The sequence below is a fragment of the Hemicordylus capensis genome, chromosome 4 (genome assembly GCF_027244095.1).
Source record: "Hemicordylus capensis ecotype Gifberg chromosome 4, rHemCap1.1.pri, whole genome shotgun sequence".
NCBI lineage: Eukaryota > Metazoa > Chordata > Lepidosauria > Squamata > Cordylidae > Hemicordylus > Hemicordylus capensis.
Genome location: NC_069660.1, coordinates 211,032,886 through 211,047,561, shown reverse-complemented (window position 1 = coordinate 211,047,561; position 14,676 = coordinate 211,032,886). Strand labels below are relative to the sequence as shown.

The window sequence follows — 14,676 nt, the reverse complement described above, 5'->3', positions numbered from 1 at the left end:
GGTCTTGTGGTAGCAAGCATGACTTGTCCCCATAGCTAAGCAGGGTCTGCCCTGGTTGCATCTGAATGGGAGACTTGATGTGTGAGCACTGCAAGATATTCCCCTCAGGGGATGAAGCCACTCTGGGAAGAGCAGAAGGTTTCAAGTTCCCTCCCTGGCTTCTTCAAGATAGGGCTGAGAGAGATTCCTGCCTGCAAGCTTGGAGAAGCCGCTGCCAGTCTGTGAAGACAATACTGAGCTAGATAGACCAATGGTCTGACTCAGTATATGGCAGCTTCCTATGTTCCTATGTTCTGTTTGACCAATCAGGGTCAAACCAAACCATCCCCTGTCCAGTCTGACCCTGGACCTACCCCTACCCCCAACTGTTCGGGGGTCCGCGGACATTTTTTAAAAAAAATTACTTATCCCATCTGGGGGAGTTGGAGGTGGTGGAAGGGTGGGTCTGTGGAGGTTCCTCCTCACCCTCGCCGGCCTCCCTTGATGCCCATACCGGCATGCTGGCCGTCTCTTTGGCCCATTTGGGCCTTCCTCCTCCAATGTGGTGGCCATTTTGGAGGCCGTCACGCCTGTGCAATTGGCCTCTGTGTGACCCAGGCCATGCAAAGGCCAATTGCACAGGTGCCCAAGAAGAGGAAGGCCCGAAGAGCCAAATGGGCTGAAGAGCTGGCTGGACAGCTCGTATGGGCATCAAGGGAGGCTGGCAGGGGGAGAGGGAACCTCTGCAGACCCCCCTGCTGCCTCCTCCAACAATTCCCCCAGAGGGGGTAACTAAAAAAAAATATTTTTTTAAATGTTCGCAATCCCCCCCTCCGGACCTGACCGGGGTGAGGTTCAGGTCCAGTCCAGACTCAAGCAGAACCAGACCAGCTGGTTCCGTGCAGACCCTTGCTTTATGTCACCCATCTATTTGTCTGTTTGTTTACCAAGCCCTATTGCTTCTCTTCCCTTCTATTTTGGTCATCTTACTTAGCTTGTAAGGTCTCTGGTCAGGAAAGAACCATATTGTAGCTGTGTACTGAATGATGTCTAGCCCACAGTCGGCAATTAATGTTAAATGACAATGCTAGGCCCTGTTGCCAAAGACATCATCCCTCCTCCACGCCGCTCTCTGGCAACTGGAGATCAGGAGGTACCATTAGTGATGTTGGATGTGGCCCAAGGTGCACCGATTGACGAAGATTATGGAAGGAGTAATGTTGCTGGGCAAACTAAAAATAGGTCAGTGGGTGAGGTCAAACTCTTACTAATGGTTTGAAAATGTAGATAAAAGGTGGAACTTGAGCTGTAAACATTTGTGCTGGCTGTATTTCCTGCAGTGCCAATGATAATGTGGCCTAATGTGCAGTCAATGCAAACTAACCTGGTGCTGTTAGAACTGGACTGTTCCAAAGTTATCCACAGGGCCAGCTCCATCTCTTTGTGGGGCTCCAGACAAGACCATCAGTGAGGACCTCTGTCCTTTCCATTTCTGCCCCTTCTCTACTTTGCTGTGGACACTTCTCAGCTAGGAGGCTGATGCCAGGAAGAGAATGGGGCAGGAGTCTTTAATCCAGAACATTCACTATCCAAAAATAAAACACTCCTTTCTGGCACCCCCAGTGGGACCTTCTGTTTCTGGGGTCCCTGAATCAAGGCTATACCAATCCACTCTCTAGCACAGGCAGATCCACCATGGAAACTGAAATAACACGGGAAGTGCCATATTCCAGTGCTTGGGGAAACAGCTTCCTCAGCTTTTACTTCCTCCAAGTACCCACGCTCTGTCTATAAATCTGTTGGGCAAAATTCTTTGCCAACCAAACTTTATGGGTTGTAAACAGAACTGTTACAATACACAGAAAAATGCAGTTTGGGTATGCTGGAGTATGGGGGAGGTTGCCTTTGTTTTGTTTGTCTTACTGAAACCCTCACAGCAGCTTGATGGTGGCAGCTGCCACTCATTTCATTCCAGTCCTTGTATATATGCATCTTTCTCATTTGTTCTCATCAAAAACTCATTATTGTGCATGAAATAGCTGTTTTTAGTTTGCAGTTTAAAAAATAATAAACTGTACCAAACCCTGCTGCAAAAATCCATGGTTTTCGCAAATCAGTGGTTCAGCACCTGCAGTTTGTTCAGATTGTGTAGTGTCAATGTTCCATTAAAAAAAAACCAAAAAACAAAAGTGAAGTGGTTTCACTTGTTTACTTGCTTTCTTTTGTATGATTAAAAAGAATGTGCAAAATCATAATTAAGGGGAAATCACTAGCATTTATACTTTGCCCTCTTCCTGCATCATGAGCCAAACCATCTCATTGTATTTGTATAATAGTCTCATGATATAACTCTTTGATACCAAACTGTCTTTATTAATACAAATGAAACATGTTTGGACAAGAACCACTGGTTGTCATTCAGGCTAAATTTACTAGAGGAAGTTCTATTGAAATGTAGTAGTCCTTTAGAGTAACTCTTGAGTAGTACTATTGAGTAATATAGTCAGGATGTCAGCCACTGTTCATGTAATCTTAAAATTAGAAAAACCATTACCACAAGTGCATACAATATCTGAGGTCTGTATTTAGAGTAAACAAGGTTTTTGGCTTGCCTTACTCCAGACTCAAGAGGCCTCTAAGGGCACTTTCTCCCTGGGGCCAGGGCCAGGCCTAGTCCGATTGATATGATCTTGGGTCCAGTCCACAGAAAGACAGGCGAGAAGGGTAGTCTCACAACCAAACAGGCAAAAAAGGTCTGAGTTTTATAGATTTCATTGGTATTACTGGGAAATAAAACCTGAAACCCCAGTGGGATGTGTTCTGAATTATGCCGACCAGTTTCAGAGTCTGCTGAGTCATCAGTGAAAATCCATAGGCTTCAGGGTCTTCCCTCCTATCAACCTGAAAGTGCAGTATTCCTTTCCCGTTCTAGCCAGAAGATAGCTCCTTTGTTAAAAGAGAATTAATACGGATAAATTATTACTTTTTAAATGGAATGTTGTGAGAAAGTTGGTTTAGTTAATACTTCCCCCTTAACATATCGGCCTCTGTTTGTTTAGGCTGATCAATTCTCATAATGCTGCCATTGCCATAAACTACACTCCCCTGGTGCTGTATTTTTTAAAAGGAAACTGCTTACAATAGCCATTTACAACTGTATTTTCTTTAATTAGTCAGCACTGACTGCACTGCAGGCACAGCTCCTTTAGCTTTCCAGATTTGAGAATGTTAATAGTACAGTAGATCATTTTAATTAATCTCCTAAACAGCACCACATCATGGGACCTCAGGCAACTTTCAAGCAATAAGGAAGGGGAAGAAGCAAAGGCCACACCATCAGTAGAAGCTGAGGTTAGGATGTGAAGAAGAGATAAGAGGATGGGCAGCAAGGTCTCTGTGATTAGGACTTGCCATGTGTGTGTGTGTGTGCGCGCGCGCGCGCGCACGCTATCTTTGAGCCTGGAAGCATCACTGATGTTTGCAGCAAGCATTTGCTAGTTGCTCTGTGGAAAGAGAGCAGAAGAAGATTGAAGAAGCAAATTTCTACACTTCATTATATTTCATTTCATCCTCATTACAGAGGACAAGGAGTTCTTGAGCCTGTAGCAAGGACAACAGCAGGAGAAGACAGTGCAGGAGGAAGACAATGGCCACATTCGCACATAACATAAAACTGGAGTTTGCCAAACCCACGGTTAATTTTCCCTAGACCTTTGGTCCTCCATCAGACTGCACACTCGTGAGGGAAGCCATTAAAATAAGGGGTGGCCTCACTTTTGTGGGTCCCTGTTCTCTCTAGTTAATAATAGAACCTTTACACAGCAACCCCTTCCTCCACAGGCAATCCTTTCATGCACTCTAAGGAGAATTTGCTGCTCCATCTGCCTGGGTAGGCAGACTAAGGAAACACCAGGACCAGGGACAGAACTCCACTCTCTTTCAAATTTCCAGGTTCAGACCCACATTGCAGCATATGCAGATCAGCTGCTGCAGGGAATCGCAGGAGAGGGGAGTCCCAATTATCAGCCATCCCAAGAGAGTAGGGTTGCTGTGCTGGGAAAAAATAAAGATGGATATGTTCCAATGGGCAGCTAGACTGGCAGAGGGCCTGCTTGGGCTGCTTCTTCACAGAAGTCACCAAGACAGAGAGGGATGTTGCTGAGGTACCCATCCCCTGGCTTGCTTGTGTGGATCAACCAAGCTTGGTGGCATCTGCCGTCTGGCCCACATGTGTGTCTCCATGGCCTTATAGTCTTGTGAGACTGTGGTTCTTGGGATAATGGGCATTATCACACATTATTAGTAGTTCTGCCTGATCCCTGTGTACCCCAGGACAGTTTTTCTCATGAGTAATGCATGGAGACTCCATGGCCTTTCACACGCATGAGAGAGTGGTCCACTCTGGAGCAGCAGCATTACACAGGAAGAATTTCTCCATTAACTGGCAGCAATGCTGCTCCTGCTGGATGGCTCTTCTCATTAGTAATGCCATAGAGTGCATTTTTGCATCCAAGGAGAAGGGACTGGGTCCCCCCTTTCCCAACATTATTGTACAAAAAATAGAGCTGAGCCATGAAATAATTCCTGGATGGGGCTGCCTTTCAAACCTAAGCCTGGGTATGTCTGCCATATATTATCTTTGCAGCAATCTCATCAGGTTGCCAGGTTTATGGTGCCACCAAGACTGCATGTGCTTTTGAACACACTTCTTTATTGATTCATTTTCGGAGAGCAAAACCATCTTGTCATCCCATCCCCTTTCTCTTCTGATTGCCAGAAGGGGGAAACAAGGGACACAGTGGGAAGCGGGCATCCCCCCATGTGACTTTTCTGCTTGACAGGCTTAGAAATTTGGGCTGGGGCATTGCGGCATCCCTGTTGCTGGGCAATGGCTTCAGTAGCTCAGAGACAGGGAGTGGTACAATTGCTCAGAGAGGCGCCCATCGAGAAGCACGGCAGGCATGGAGCAGGCATGCCCCTGGGCAGATCTGGGCTGCCCTCTATATGAGGTTACTGAAACAGCACAAAACTGTGGTTATGGCAGCATCTGCATTTGGACGTTACGATCTGGCCCCCAAGCCTGTTTGTTGGAGCAGCAAAACTCCAACAAACTGAAGCTTTAAATTGGAGTTTGGCGAGGGAAACCACAGGATGCTTGGGTGCGAAACCGCAGTTTCATGCGTTCGGACATACAGGAATTCCAACTTGTGCCACATTTAACTGCAGTTTGGCATTACATGTGAATGGGGCCAGAAACTGTAAGTGGGAAGGAATCTGCATGGAAGAGAATGACTGTCAGGAGGAGGAGAATGAGAAGGCATTCTGAACCACTGGAACTAAGAAATAGCTTTCATTAGCTTTCCAGTAAGAATGGCTCTAAGTAATCTAATGGAGGACAGCTGCAGCAGGCTATGTTAGGGGAGAAGGCAGACTCTCAACAATTTTTAGACCAGAGGTGACTCAACCACTACCTGCAGGGAGAGGAGGAGGAGGAGTGTGGTGTTAGTGGTTGGTGACTTCCTACTGAGAAGTATGTACGTGGCAGAGTGCCAACTGGACCTTTAGGTCTTGAAGTGTGCTGTCTTCTGAAGCACAGATCCAGGATGGGATGCACAGGTTCCCAAGACTTATCAGATCCATTTATTATTATTCCTTTTTGATCATCCATGTGGGGACAAATAATGCTGTCAGGAACATTTGTGGATATATCACATCTAACTATGTGGCTCCAGGAAGGAATGTGAAGAACTTTGAGACTAGGTGGTATCCTTGTCATTTCTTCCTGTAATGATAGAGGGCCATAAAGAGAAAGGAAAATATTTCAGTCTTAAGCTTCCTTAATGAAGAACTACTGACAGGAAATGGGCTGCACTTCATGAGGACTGGGAAATAAGGGTTTGGCAGCAAGCTGAAGAACCTCGTCAAGAGAGCTTTAAATTAAACTAGCTTAACCCGCACAGAGCATCTGCGTGCTAGTACTTGATTGCTCCCTTCACCCCCTGCCACAGCCCCCCTCACCTCAGAGATCTCTTCACACTCACCTGAGCTGCACTCCTGCTGCTCCTCCTTCTCTGCCTGGTTGCTTCCATCCCCCTCACCCCTCTTGGTCACTCCTCCATCCCATTACTCCACCCCCTCACCCCTCGTGATCATGGCTGCAGTGTGGCGCCTACTGGCCAATCTGAAGCCCCCTATCTCCAGAGACCTCCCCAACCTCATCCGAGCCCCACTCCTGCTCATCCTCACAAGAGCAGCAGCAGCAGTGGTTGACTGGGCCCGTCCTCACTGCCACCACCACCATGGACACTTATTCCCCTCAGGCCACTCCCTGGATCTGTCCCTTTCCTGCCTGCCTCCCTTCGCCAATGGCCTTGGTAGCAACTAACAGCAGCAGTGGTTGACTAGGCCCTTTCTTGCTGCCAATAGGTGCCACCATCGCCACTCATTCCCCTCAGGCCGCTGACAGGCTCAGGCCCATCCCTCACCCTGCTTCTTTCTCTCTTCCTCTCCCTTCTTTTTCTCACTTTCTCTCTCCTCCACTTGCTCCTCCCCTCTGTCTTTTGTCCCCTCTCTCTCTCTCTCTCTCTCTCTCCCTTCCTGAGTTAATAGATCTTGTTCACCTTATTTTCTAATCTAATTCACACAACAGCAGCTTGCTTCTCCTAAAGGGGCTCTTTCCTCCCTCACGATTCCTCTCCTCTGCAATTAAGAACATCTTCCTGCCAGTAACAGTTGCATTCCAACTGACCTTAACCATCACAGGCTCTTCCTCCCTATCTGCACATGACATCCCCACTGTCCAATCACCACGGTGCCACAGGTTCCTCCTCCCTATCTGTATATGGGATCTCCACTGCCCAATCACCATGGTGCTTCTGCTTGCGAAATCTCATGAGATCTGCCATGCACGGGATTAACCACGGGTATGCCTTAGAGAATTATATATATAGATGATCCTGTGGGGAACGAAGACACAAATCCAAAGGTATGTCCAAAGGTTAATACTAAAGATATAGGAAAGTGCTATATGAGAAAATGAAAAAGTTGTGCCATTGCCTGCCAAACGCACAATAAAATATCAGCAGAGATATTGGAGCAAAATAGCCATGGCTTGCTAGATTTATGCACTAATGCACAGAGTATGGAAGTAAACAAGAAGAGCTTGAACTCCTAGTGCTGTTGGTTGTTGGTTGTACAGCTGACTGAAGAGACAGACATTTGCCTGAAGAGATAGATGCTAGGACACCAGCATTTGCAATGACAGGAAAAATGTCTTCCCAAGTGCAGTCCCTCCAAACAACCACCCGTTCATGTGCTGAGAGGGGCTGGGTCAGGGTTTCAAAGCATTTCAGGGTGTGGATGGGGCCTACAGGCATGCAATACCAGGATACAGAGTCTACAATTACCTGGAAGCTTGAATAGGGCGATATTATGTATATAATGATTCTGAGTGTTCCAAGAACTTCACATACATTATCTCAGTAATTATTACAACCCTGTAAGGTTATTTCCATCCAGCAGATGAGGGGAGCTAAAGCTGAAAGGCCATGTAGTGAATCCCTGAGATTTAAATCGTGGACTTCCTGGTAGGCAACTCACAGTTTCAATCACAGCAGTAGATGGCATTGGAAAATGTCATTTATTCCATGATTTTTAAAAAAATGAAAATTTCCCCTCTGTCAATGTGGAATTGTACGTCAGTGAAACCATACAAGGACTTTAATGTGTGAGAGAAGGAAGGAACTGATGACAGTCTGAACAAAAGTTATATTTTTTGCTCCCTCTGGTGAGCGGGGGTTGAGTGGAAAGGAGAGTGTTCAGCCATTCAGCTAAGCTCCAGGCTCATTAGTATCCAGCAAGTTTCTACTCTAAATGACAAAGAGTTTCACTGTCACCAAAGAGAAATTGCTGCTGACCTAAGACCCCTTTTTGGAAAGTAAAATAATGGCGCGCAGGAGCAGGGTTTGATATTTGACCGAATCCTACACAATTATCATGCATGTGTATATAATAAAATTAATTCTGTGTCTCTGCCTTGTAGCCTGGAGCAAGCAACGTACAATCAGTTTTGTATGTATAATAGATCACAGAGTTGTTCATGAATAATACAAATGCACTGAGCAGATACTGGTGAGCGAGGATGTTTGTCTTTGCATGGAATCGAAGTGAACATGTAATATTGTGATAATATATATTTGATGAATTCAGGTTTGACTTGCCTTTGCCATAGCCTGCTAATTCCTCGACAAGGGTTGCCACAATAATTGAGTTTCCAATAACATTATGATTATTTCCACATGATAATTTAATTGTGGGTATTTTTTTAATATTGTAATATTGTAGATTTGTGATTATTATGCATTTGCATGCAGTTCTTGGTGGTGACTTGGAGCACATCCCTATATTTATAACTTAATTCCCCATATTATTGCATATATTTTGGGGGGACAAACTCATTAAAGCAAACTAAAAAAAAGGTCTTTTTAGTCACTCTGCTTTTATTATAAATGTCTGAAAGCTTTGCTCATTTTTTAGACCAGACTGTTGTAAATAAACAAAAGGCAATCCTAATTCATCGTTGGATTTGTTTAATGTAATAATCTAATTATCAGACATGGCAGATTTTTCTAATGTAATTCGGATGCAAACAAACACAAAATTTTCTTTATAGAAAACCAAACATATGTGCCACCAACTTTATGCTCGGCTTATTTTGGTCTCCCTATCTGTGCAGTCTTCGGTCCCTATGACTTGAGTGGTGGCCAAAAACATTGCGGATCATCAGAACTTCAGACTAACAGGAGTACCAGATATATAAATCTAAGATAAAAAGATGCAGACATATGCAAGACTAAAAATATTGGGTGAGATTTATGTTTAAGGCAGATCACCAGTCATTTGGTATATCTCTCTTCGTTCCTTAGCTGGACAAAACTGATCCTAGCCCCAAGAGCAACAATTGTGTTCACAAATAATGAAAGGACTTTCAATCTTCAGATACAGGTTTGGCTAGTAAGACTAGTACTGGCTTGGATACTGTGGAATACTCTGACAATCGAAGAACAGAGCACACACACTGGCTCTGTGAGTGGGAAGTCAATCTATACTGCTTGCAAATGTTCAGAGTCTCCATGGCTCCTAAGAATCACATCCATGCTATAGGACAATTCTCCCATTGAAAATGATGGGAGAAGATTCCTACTGTGATGACACAATCCTTAAGAGCTATGGAGGCTCTGTACATTGGAAAGCAATGTCATGGGCTTTACACATGCACAGAGCCAGCATGTGTATGCCCTGTTCTTCCATCAGAGGGGGGGCGGGGCATACATGGTATCTAAGCCACCATACACACCCAAATGCCCCACTTTTTTGGCCTCCCTGTCTCTTTGGCTTCAAATCCTATTGTTCCTCCGTCCAAAACTCAGTTACTTGTCTGTTGCCTTGACACCAGTTGTACACAGCTTATCAGTTCCATGTTAGTTTGCTCCACAACACCTTATCTTAGTCCCACCTTTCTTGAACTCCATGCACTCAGTGGTGCTCTTGCCCCTGGACTTCTGGGCAGAAGTCCAGGACCTCCACACCCCCTGGGGGCCTCCAAATCCTCTTTAGTCTGTCCTGGGTGGTGTGGTCGCCGCTGGCCCACAATACACTGGGCAGCCAGGTGTGATTATGACCTGTGCCAGGTCTAGCAGACATCTGTTTGGAGACAGAGGAGGGGAGATCAATTCCAAGCACTCCTTGTCATTGCGACCAGCTTGGTCAAAGCTGACATTTTTTACTGTGCATTTGGTGGGCAAGATCCTGTGTGTCAGAATCTTTGAATTGGGGACTACATGAAAGAGAATTAATGTATTATGTGAATAAAATTTATTTCAGCATCCAATTTCTTAAACAATTCTTGTAAAGGTTCATGTTTAACTTGCGAACTGAATGTAAAATGATCTATAAAGATGCAGAAGATTCTTAATATAGTAGAAGCAGAGGGAAAGGTTAACCAGAGTATCTAATACAACACTACTAGTTTCTTATAAGGGAATGCCAATGGATATGAACATTCAGAAACCTGACAGACCCAAAACGGATAAGGATGGTAGGGCATCCAAAACATGTGCCTCAAGAGTAAGCAGCATTGCCACCATGATAGGCTTGTATGGAGGTACTTTGACATGCTTTATCTATACATAATTGTCCACATTCTCACAAATTATTAAGAAAACATTTCATAGCCATCCTGGGAACAGATTAGCAATATGTAGGCAATGATTTATCTGGTCCAGTGGCAAGTCTAACCGTAGTCCCATTTGCTCATAAAGTGCTCACCCGGAGGATGACCTATGTCTGAACTGGCTGACATACTGTGCGATGATATATGCACCTTGCAGTGCAACATTCACACAGTTGTGCAAGAGTACTGTTGTGTTAATAGCAAGAATTGTGCAAATGCAGTTGTGCAATTTCTTGAACTCAGCCCAAAGCACTCTTGTGCAACTGCACGGACATTATATTGCAATGCACACATAACATTGCACAGTATGTCTGTCAGTGATCCTAAGTGTGTGTGTGTGTGTGTGTGTGTGTTTGTGCGTGTGCACACACACACACCTGTGAAGTGTTGACCATTTGAGGCTACTTTCCAAACTGCTGAAAATATTCAGGGTAAAATGTTAATAAGCTTTTTGGAAAAAACAAACAAACCTATCCTGCTGTATACTGAATAGCAGAATAGCCTCTCCTCCATTCCCCCCCCCCCATTGTCCACACATATACACATTTCACCAGAGGCTGATTTTTTAAAAGTTAATTCTCAAGTGGCTTCTAATCAATGAAAATTCTTTGCCATATGTTTGTCATGGATTTTAGATGCAAAAAGAAAAAGTTTGTCAAAGGTTATGGGTAAAATGTTATGCATTAAATGGATACTTCAGATAGGTTCATACAAGTACACAGTCCAGATAAATTCTACCAGTACTTACAAAGAAATGTTCCATTAATGTTATAATGGGGTTTACTTCAAGGAATATGCTTAAAATTGTAGCTTGTAGGGCTTCTGTAAAGAAAAAAAATCTGACTGAATGGGTAATATACTTTACAATATTGTGTTAGAGAAATAAAATGACACACACAAAAATTCCATAAAATGAATGGCAAAGCTCTAGAGCTGTCTCTCTAATTACTGGTTATCAATCATTGTCAGTTAATTATCATTAAAGCTGCTTTTTAAAACGTTCCTCCCCAGAGAGTCAGGCATTTTGTGACCTTCACTTAAAAAAATTACAATACCCCCTAATTACTTTTGTTTTTGAGATTTTCATGTGCAGGGAGAATTTGTGATAGGATGGTGCTGATTCTCTGAAGCCGCATTTAAAGAACTGCTGATTTAAGATCACAGTTTATTCTTAAGACCACAGAATCACTTGTTTAGAATCACTGTGATAACCTTTGCATTTCCTTTGAACAACGTGTGCAGTTGGCTGTTAGGATCAGGCCTCTTTCTGATAATCTTCGGTAGCATAAGGCCATTGTAAAGATACATGAATCACTGTAGATGTTGTTGGGGAATCATTTCATCAGCTTCAGTGATTACTGGGTAGTCTCTCTCAGTGGATTGTTTCAGGCTGAAAAGGAAACACTGTGGCTTCTTCTTCTTTAGTTGTATTATTTTGCATTGGCCACTTCCCTGTACAGTAGGAAATATCAAGAGGCAATCTTGATATTCCAATCTTTGTATAAGGAATCACAGATTTCTTATGAAGAGAGAGCACCAGAGGCTTATACTGTGTTTTTTTGGGGGGATGGGGGCAGTATCTGCTTATTTACAAATATATAAACTGAGTACTGAGGAGCACATAGATGCACATTGCTAGTATTTAGCGATATACTGCTTCTTCCAAAAGCGAGCATCGTGCCATGCGGCCCTTGCAGCAATCATAAGCTGCATCTTTATCAGCCAGTTGCAAGATTTCTTCTTCATGGCTCATTATGTTTCTCTCCGGCCTTGCCACCCCAACAGGTGGCAAGACCTACTGTAGTAGCTACCGGTCTTTAAAAGCCGTTAACAAAACATATTTAATTAGTAGTGATACAAATGCCTAGAAACTGTTATGTTTTCAGCTGACACCATGTACTCAGAGTGGCTCACACACCACACAAGGCAAGGCGGGTGGTTGGAGATCTGCCCGCACTGCTGTGTGTGTGTAAACATTGCTCACAGTCTTGCACAACAGGACTGTCCCAATCCACTGTAAAGTTGTGCAAATGCACTTGCGGACCAGCCGCCCATTGTTTCCGATGGGCATTGCATCAGGCAACTGTATTTGCATGACTTTATGATGGGGCAGAACTGCCCTGTTGCACAACACAGTTGACACAGCTTTTACAGGCACAGCAGTGCAGGCAGTGCTCCAATAGCCCATGTTGCCTTCCATAGGATGTGAGCCATCATTTTGGCTTCTCTGCATTCAGTTGTGCGTTCATCATCCATAAATGTAGTATGGGGTGGGCATTTGTTATCAGAATGAGTGGTGTTCATCTGGTTCAGATTCCATTCATTCAAAAATAAATAGAAAATGAAATATATTCATTCATCTTCTTCATGTGTTGGTGGTAGTAGTAGCCCCAGTGTATAACTGCCACTTGGTGGGTGCCATCTTGAATAACCATAATTGCTCCAGGATGTGGCATTGGCCAGTGGTTGTTTTGGGCACTCATGATGTTGCTCACCAGGATGTAGTTGCACATTGGGGCTGTTGCAGCCAATGGGATAAGTGATGGCTAGGGTGGCCATATGCCTTCTTTTATAGAGAAGTACTGTGTGCGCATGGGCATGTCGGCACATGCACAGGCATGTCGGCACATGCACGGGCATGTCATGCACGAGCCTGATATGCGCATGTGCTACTTCTGGTCACTTCAGGTCTAAGGAGCGGACGGGGCAGCAGGGAGGTACGCTTCTGCCCTGCCGGACCGATTTTTAAGTGAACGCCAACAACAGGGGAGCACCAACAACAGGGGAAGCAACAGGGGAAATGTGGCTGGCGGGGTAAGTGCACCCTGCCCCGCCCTTAAAGTTATCCTCCCCCTGCCTTCGAACCCGCATGGTGTTCGAACCCATAAAAGGGCCTCCCAAAAGGTTCATGCACATCCCTAGCAGAAGGCTCCCGGTGCTCCAGATGACACGAGCCAGCTGGGTTAACCCAGGCAGCTCGTGTCATGTGAATAGCCTTTATGTATAGAGGAATTTTCAATTGTAGAGGTAATAAGTGCTTGTCCAAGTGATTTGGCTCCATCCATGCATACTGTGACTGATGCAGGACAGTTACCCAAAGCAGCATCCCTGTTTTGAGTTTTCCTCTCTCCCCCTAACATGCAGGATCTCTTAGCCTGTGTTCTGACATCATCACACTATATGGGCATCCAATAATGTATAGCAGGAATGGGGGAAGCACACACTGTGATGACATCATGCTGCTAGCAAATCAGTAAACACCCAAAAGGCACAACCAGGCCACAATGAAAAGGGACAACGTACCTCAAAAGGCAGCTATGGAGAAAGCCCTCTCTGCTCCTCATTTACATATGGTGACATTTTGCAGAAATATTGTAACATTAGCAGTGGCATAATGAAATTCTGCCTATCAGCCATGGAAGGAATAATGTTACTGTAAAGGTAACCTGTTCGCAGTTTGTTATCAAGAAAATATTCATGCCAAGAAACATACATTTCGGAAAGAGTATTAAAAACAGGTTTTCCCCCTCCCTCCTCCTTTTAATTTTTTCCCCTCTTGGGCTATCCGTCTTCCCCTACAGATTTACTGCATGATCACTCCCTTTACATGCTAATTATGTGCAGGTCTGGTGAATTTGTTAGTGGTGACACTTCAGAGACCCCCTGGGACTTCAACTCATTATGTAGCAATGTCCAGATATATCAGATATTATTAGCTGTCATTAATCTGCTGTGGAAACATTGAGCGCAAAACCTGAGAGAGACCAGGAAACAGAGTACAAATGAAGTCTGGCATGGCCTGGACTCTCCAAAGGTTAAAGGGCAAATCAGTGGGAGGGAGAAGAATATCCCTTTAAACAACTGCCACTTGACAGTAGGTTTTTATCCTTCCAGTGGCTGGAGTTTTCTGAGGGGGGCAAGTAGAAACAAATAGAAGGAAAATACTGTTAAACATTACATTTGTGGTCTTGCTTGACAGAAAGAAGGCAAGAGAGACATCCATGGAAGTCCTGCTTTAAGTAGGTGCTGTAGAAATTCATGTCAGCTGTAAAGAAATGCTGACAAAGGGATAAGAGGCAGAATCCACCAGGAAATTTTCCTGCACAAGCCCTGGGGGGAATGAATGAGAGCTCCACAAGAGTACAGAGGTATTTTTCACGGGGCATTCATAAATAAACTTCCTAGAAGTTCTCTTGCATAGCTCCTCTTCTTTTTAATATGCGGGTATATGCAAGAGAACTTCCTGGAAGTGTTCTTGTGCAACTCCTATTCCTTGTGATGGAATCTGCACAGGAGAATTTCCTGGTGGATTGTACCCTTTGTCTGCTGATGGGAAGTGAAGGATGAACAGGGTGGATTTTGGAACTGATTGACAGGATTGTTTCTTGATCACTGAGCTTTTTCTCCATACCCTTAAGCTTATGTTTAGAGTTGTTGCCAAAGGCACCATTTCAGGGTTCAGTGGC

At 44.4% G+C, this 14,676-nt stretch overlaps 1 long non-coding RNA gene across 4 annotated transcripts in view; it reads right to left on the bottom strand.

The window, feature by feature from the left end:
• The window catches only part of LOC128324155 (uncharacterized), a 125,669-nt gene that overhangs the window by 10,241 nt on the left and 100,752 nt on the right, over nt 1–14,676 (bottom strand). For 3 of the 4 annotated variants that reach the window (XR_008306673.1, XR_008306670.1, XR_008306671.1), the window contains exon 1: nt 1,364–3,474. This is a non-coding gene — a long non-coding RNA (uncharacterized LOC128324155). Of the gene's footprint in view, nt 1–1,363; nt 3,475–10,958; nt 11,033–14,676 lie in introns of those variants that run through there. The other variant, XR_008306672.1, reaches the window with a different exon arrangement.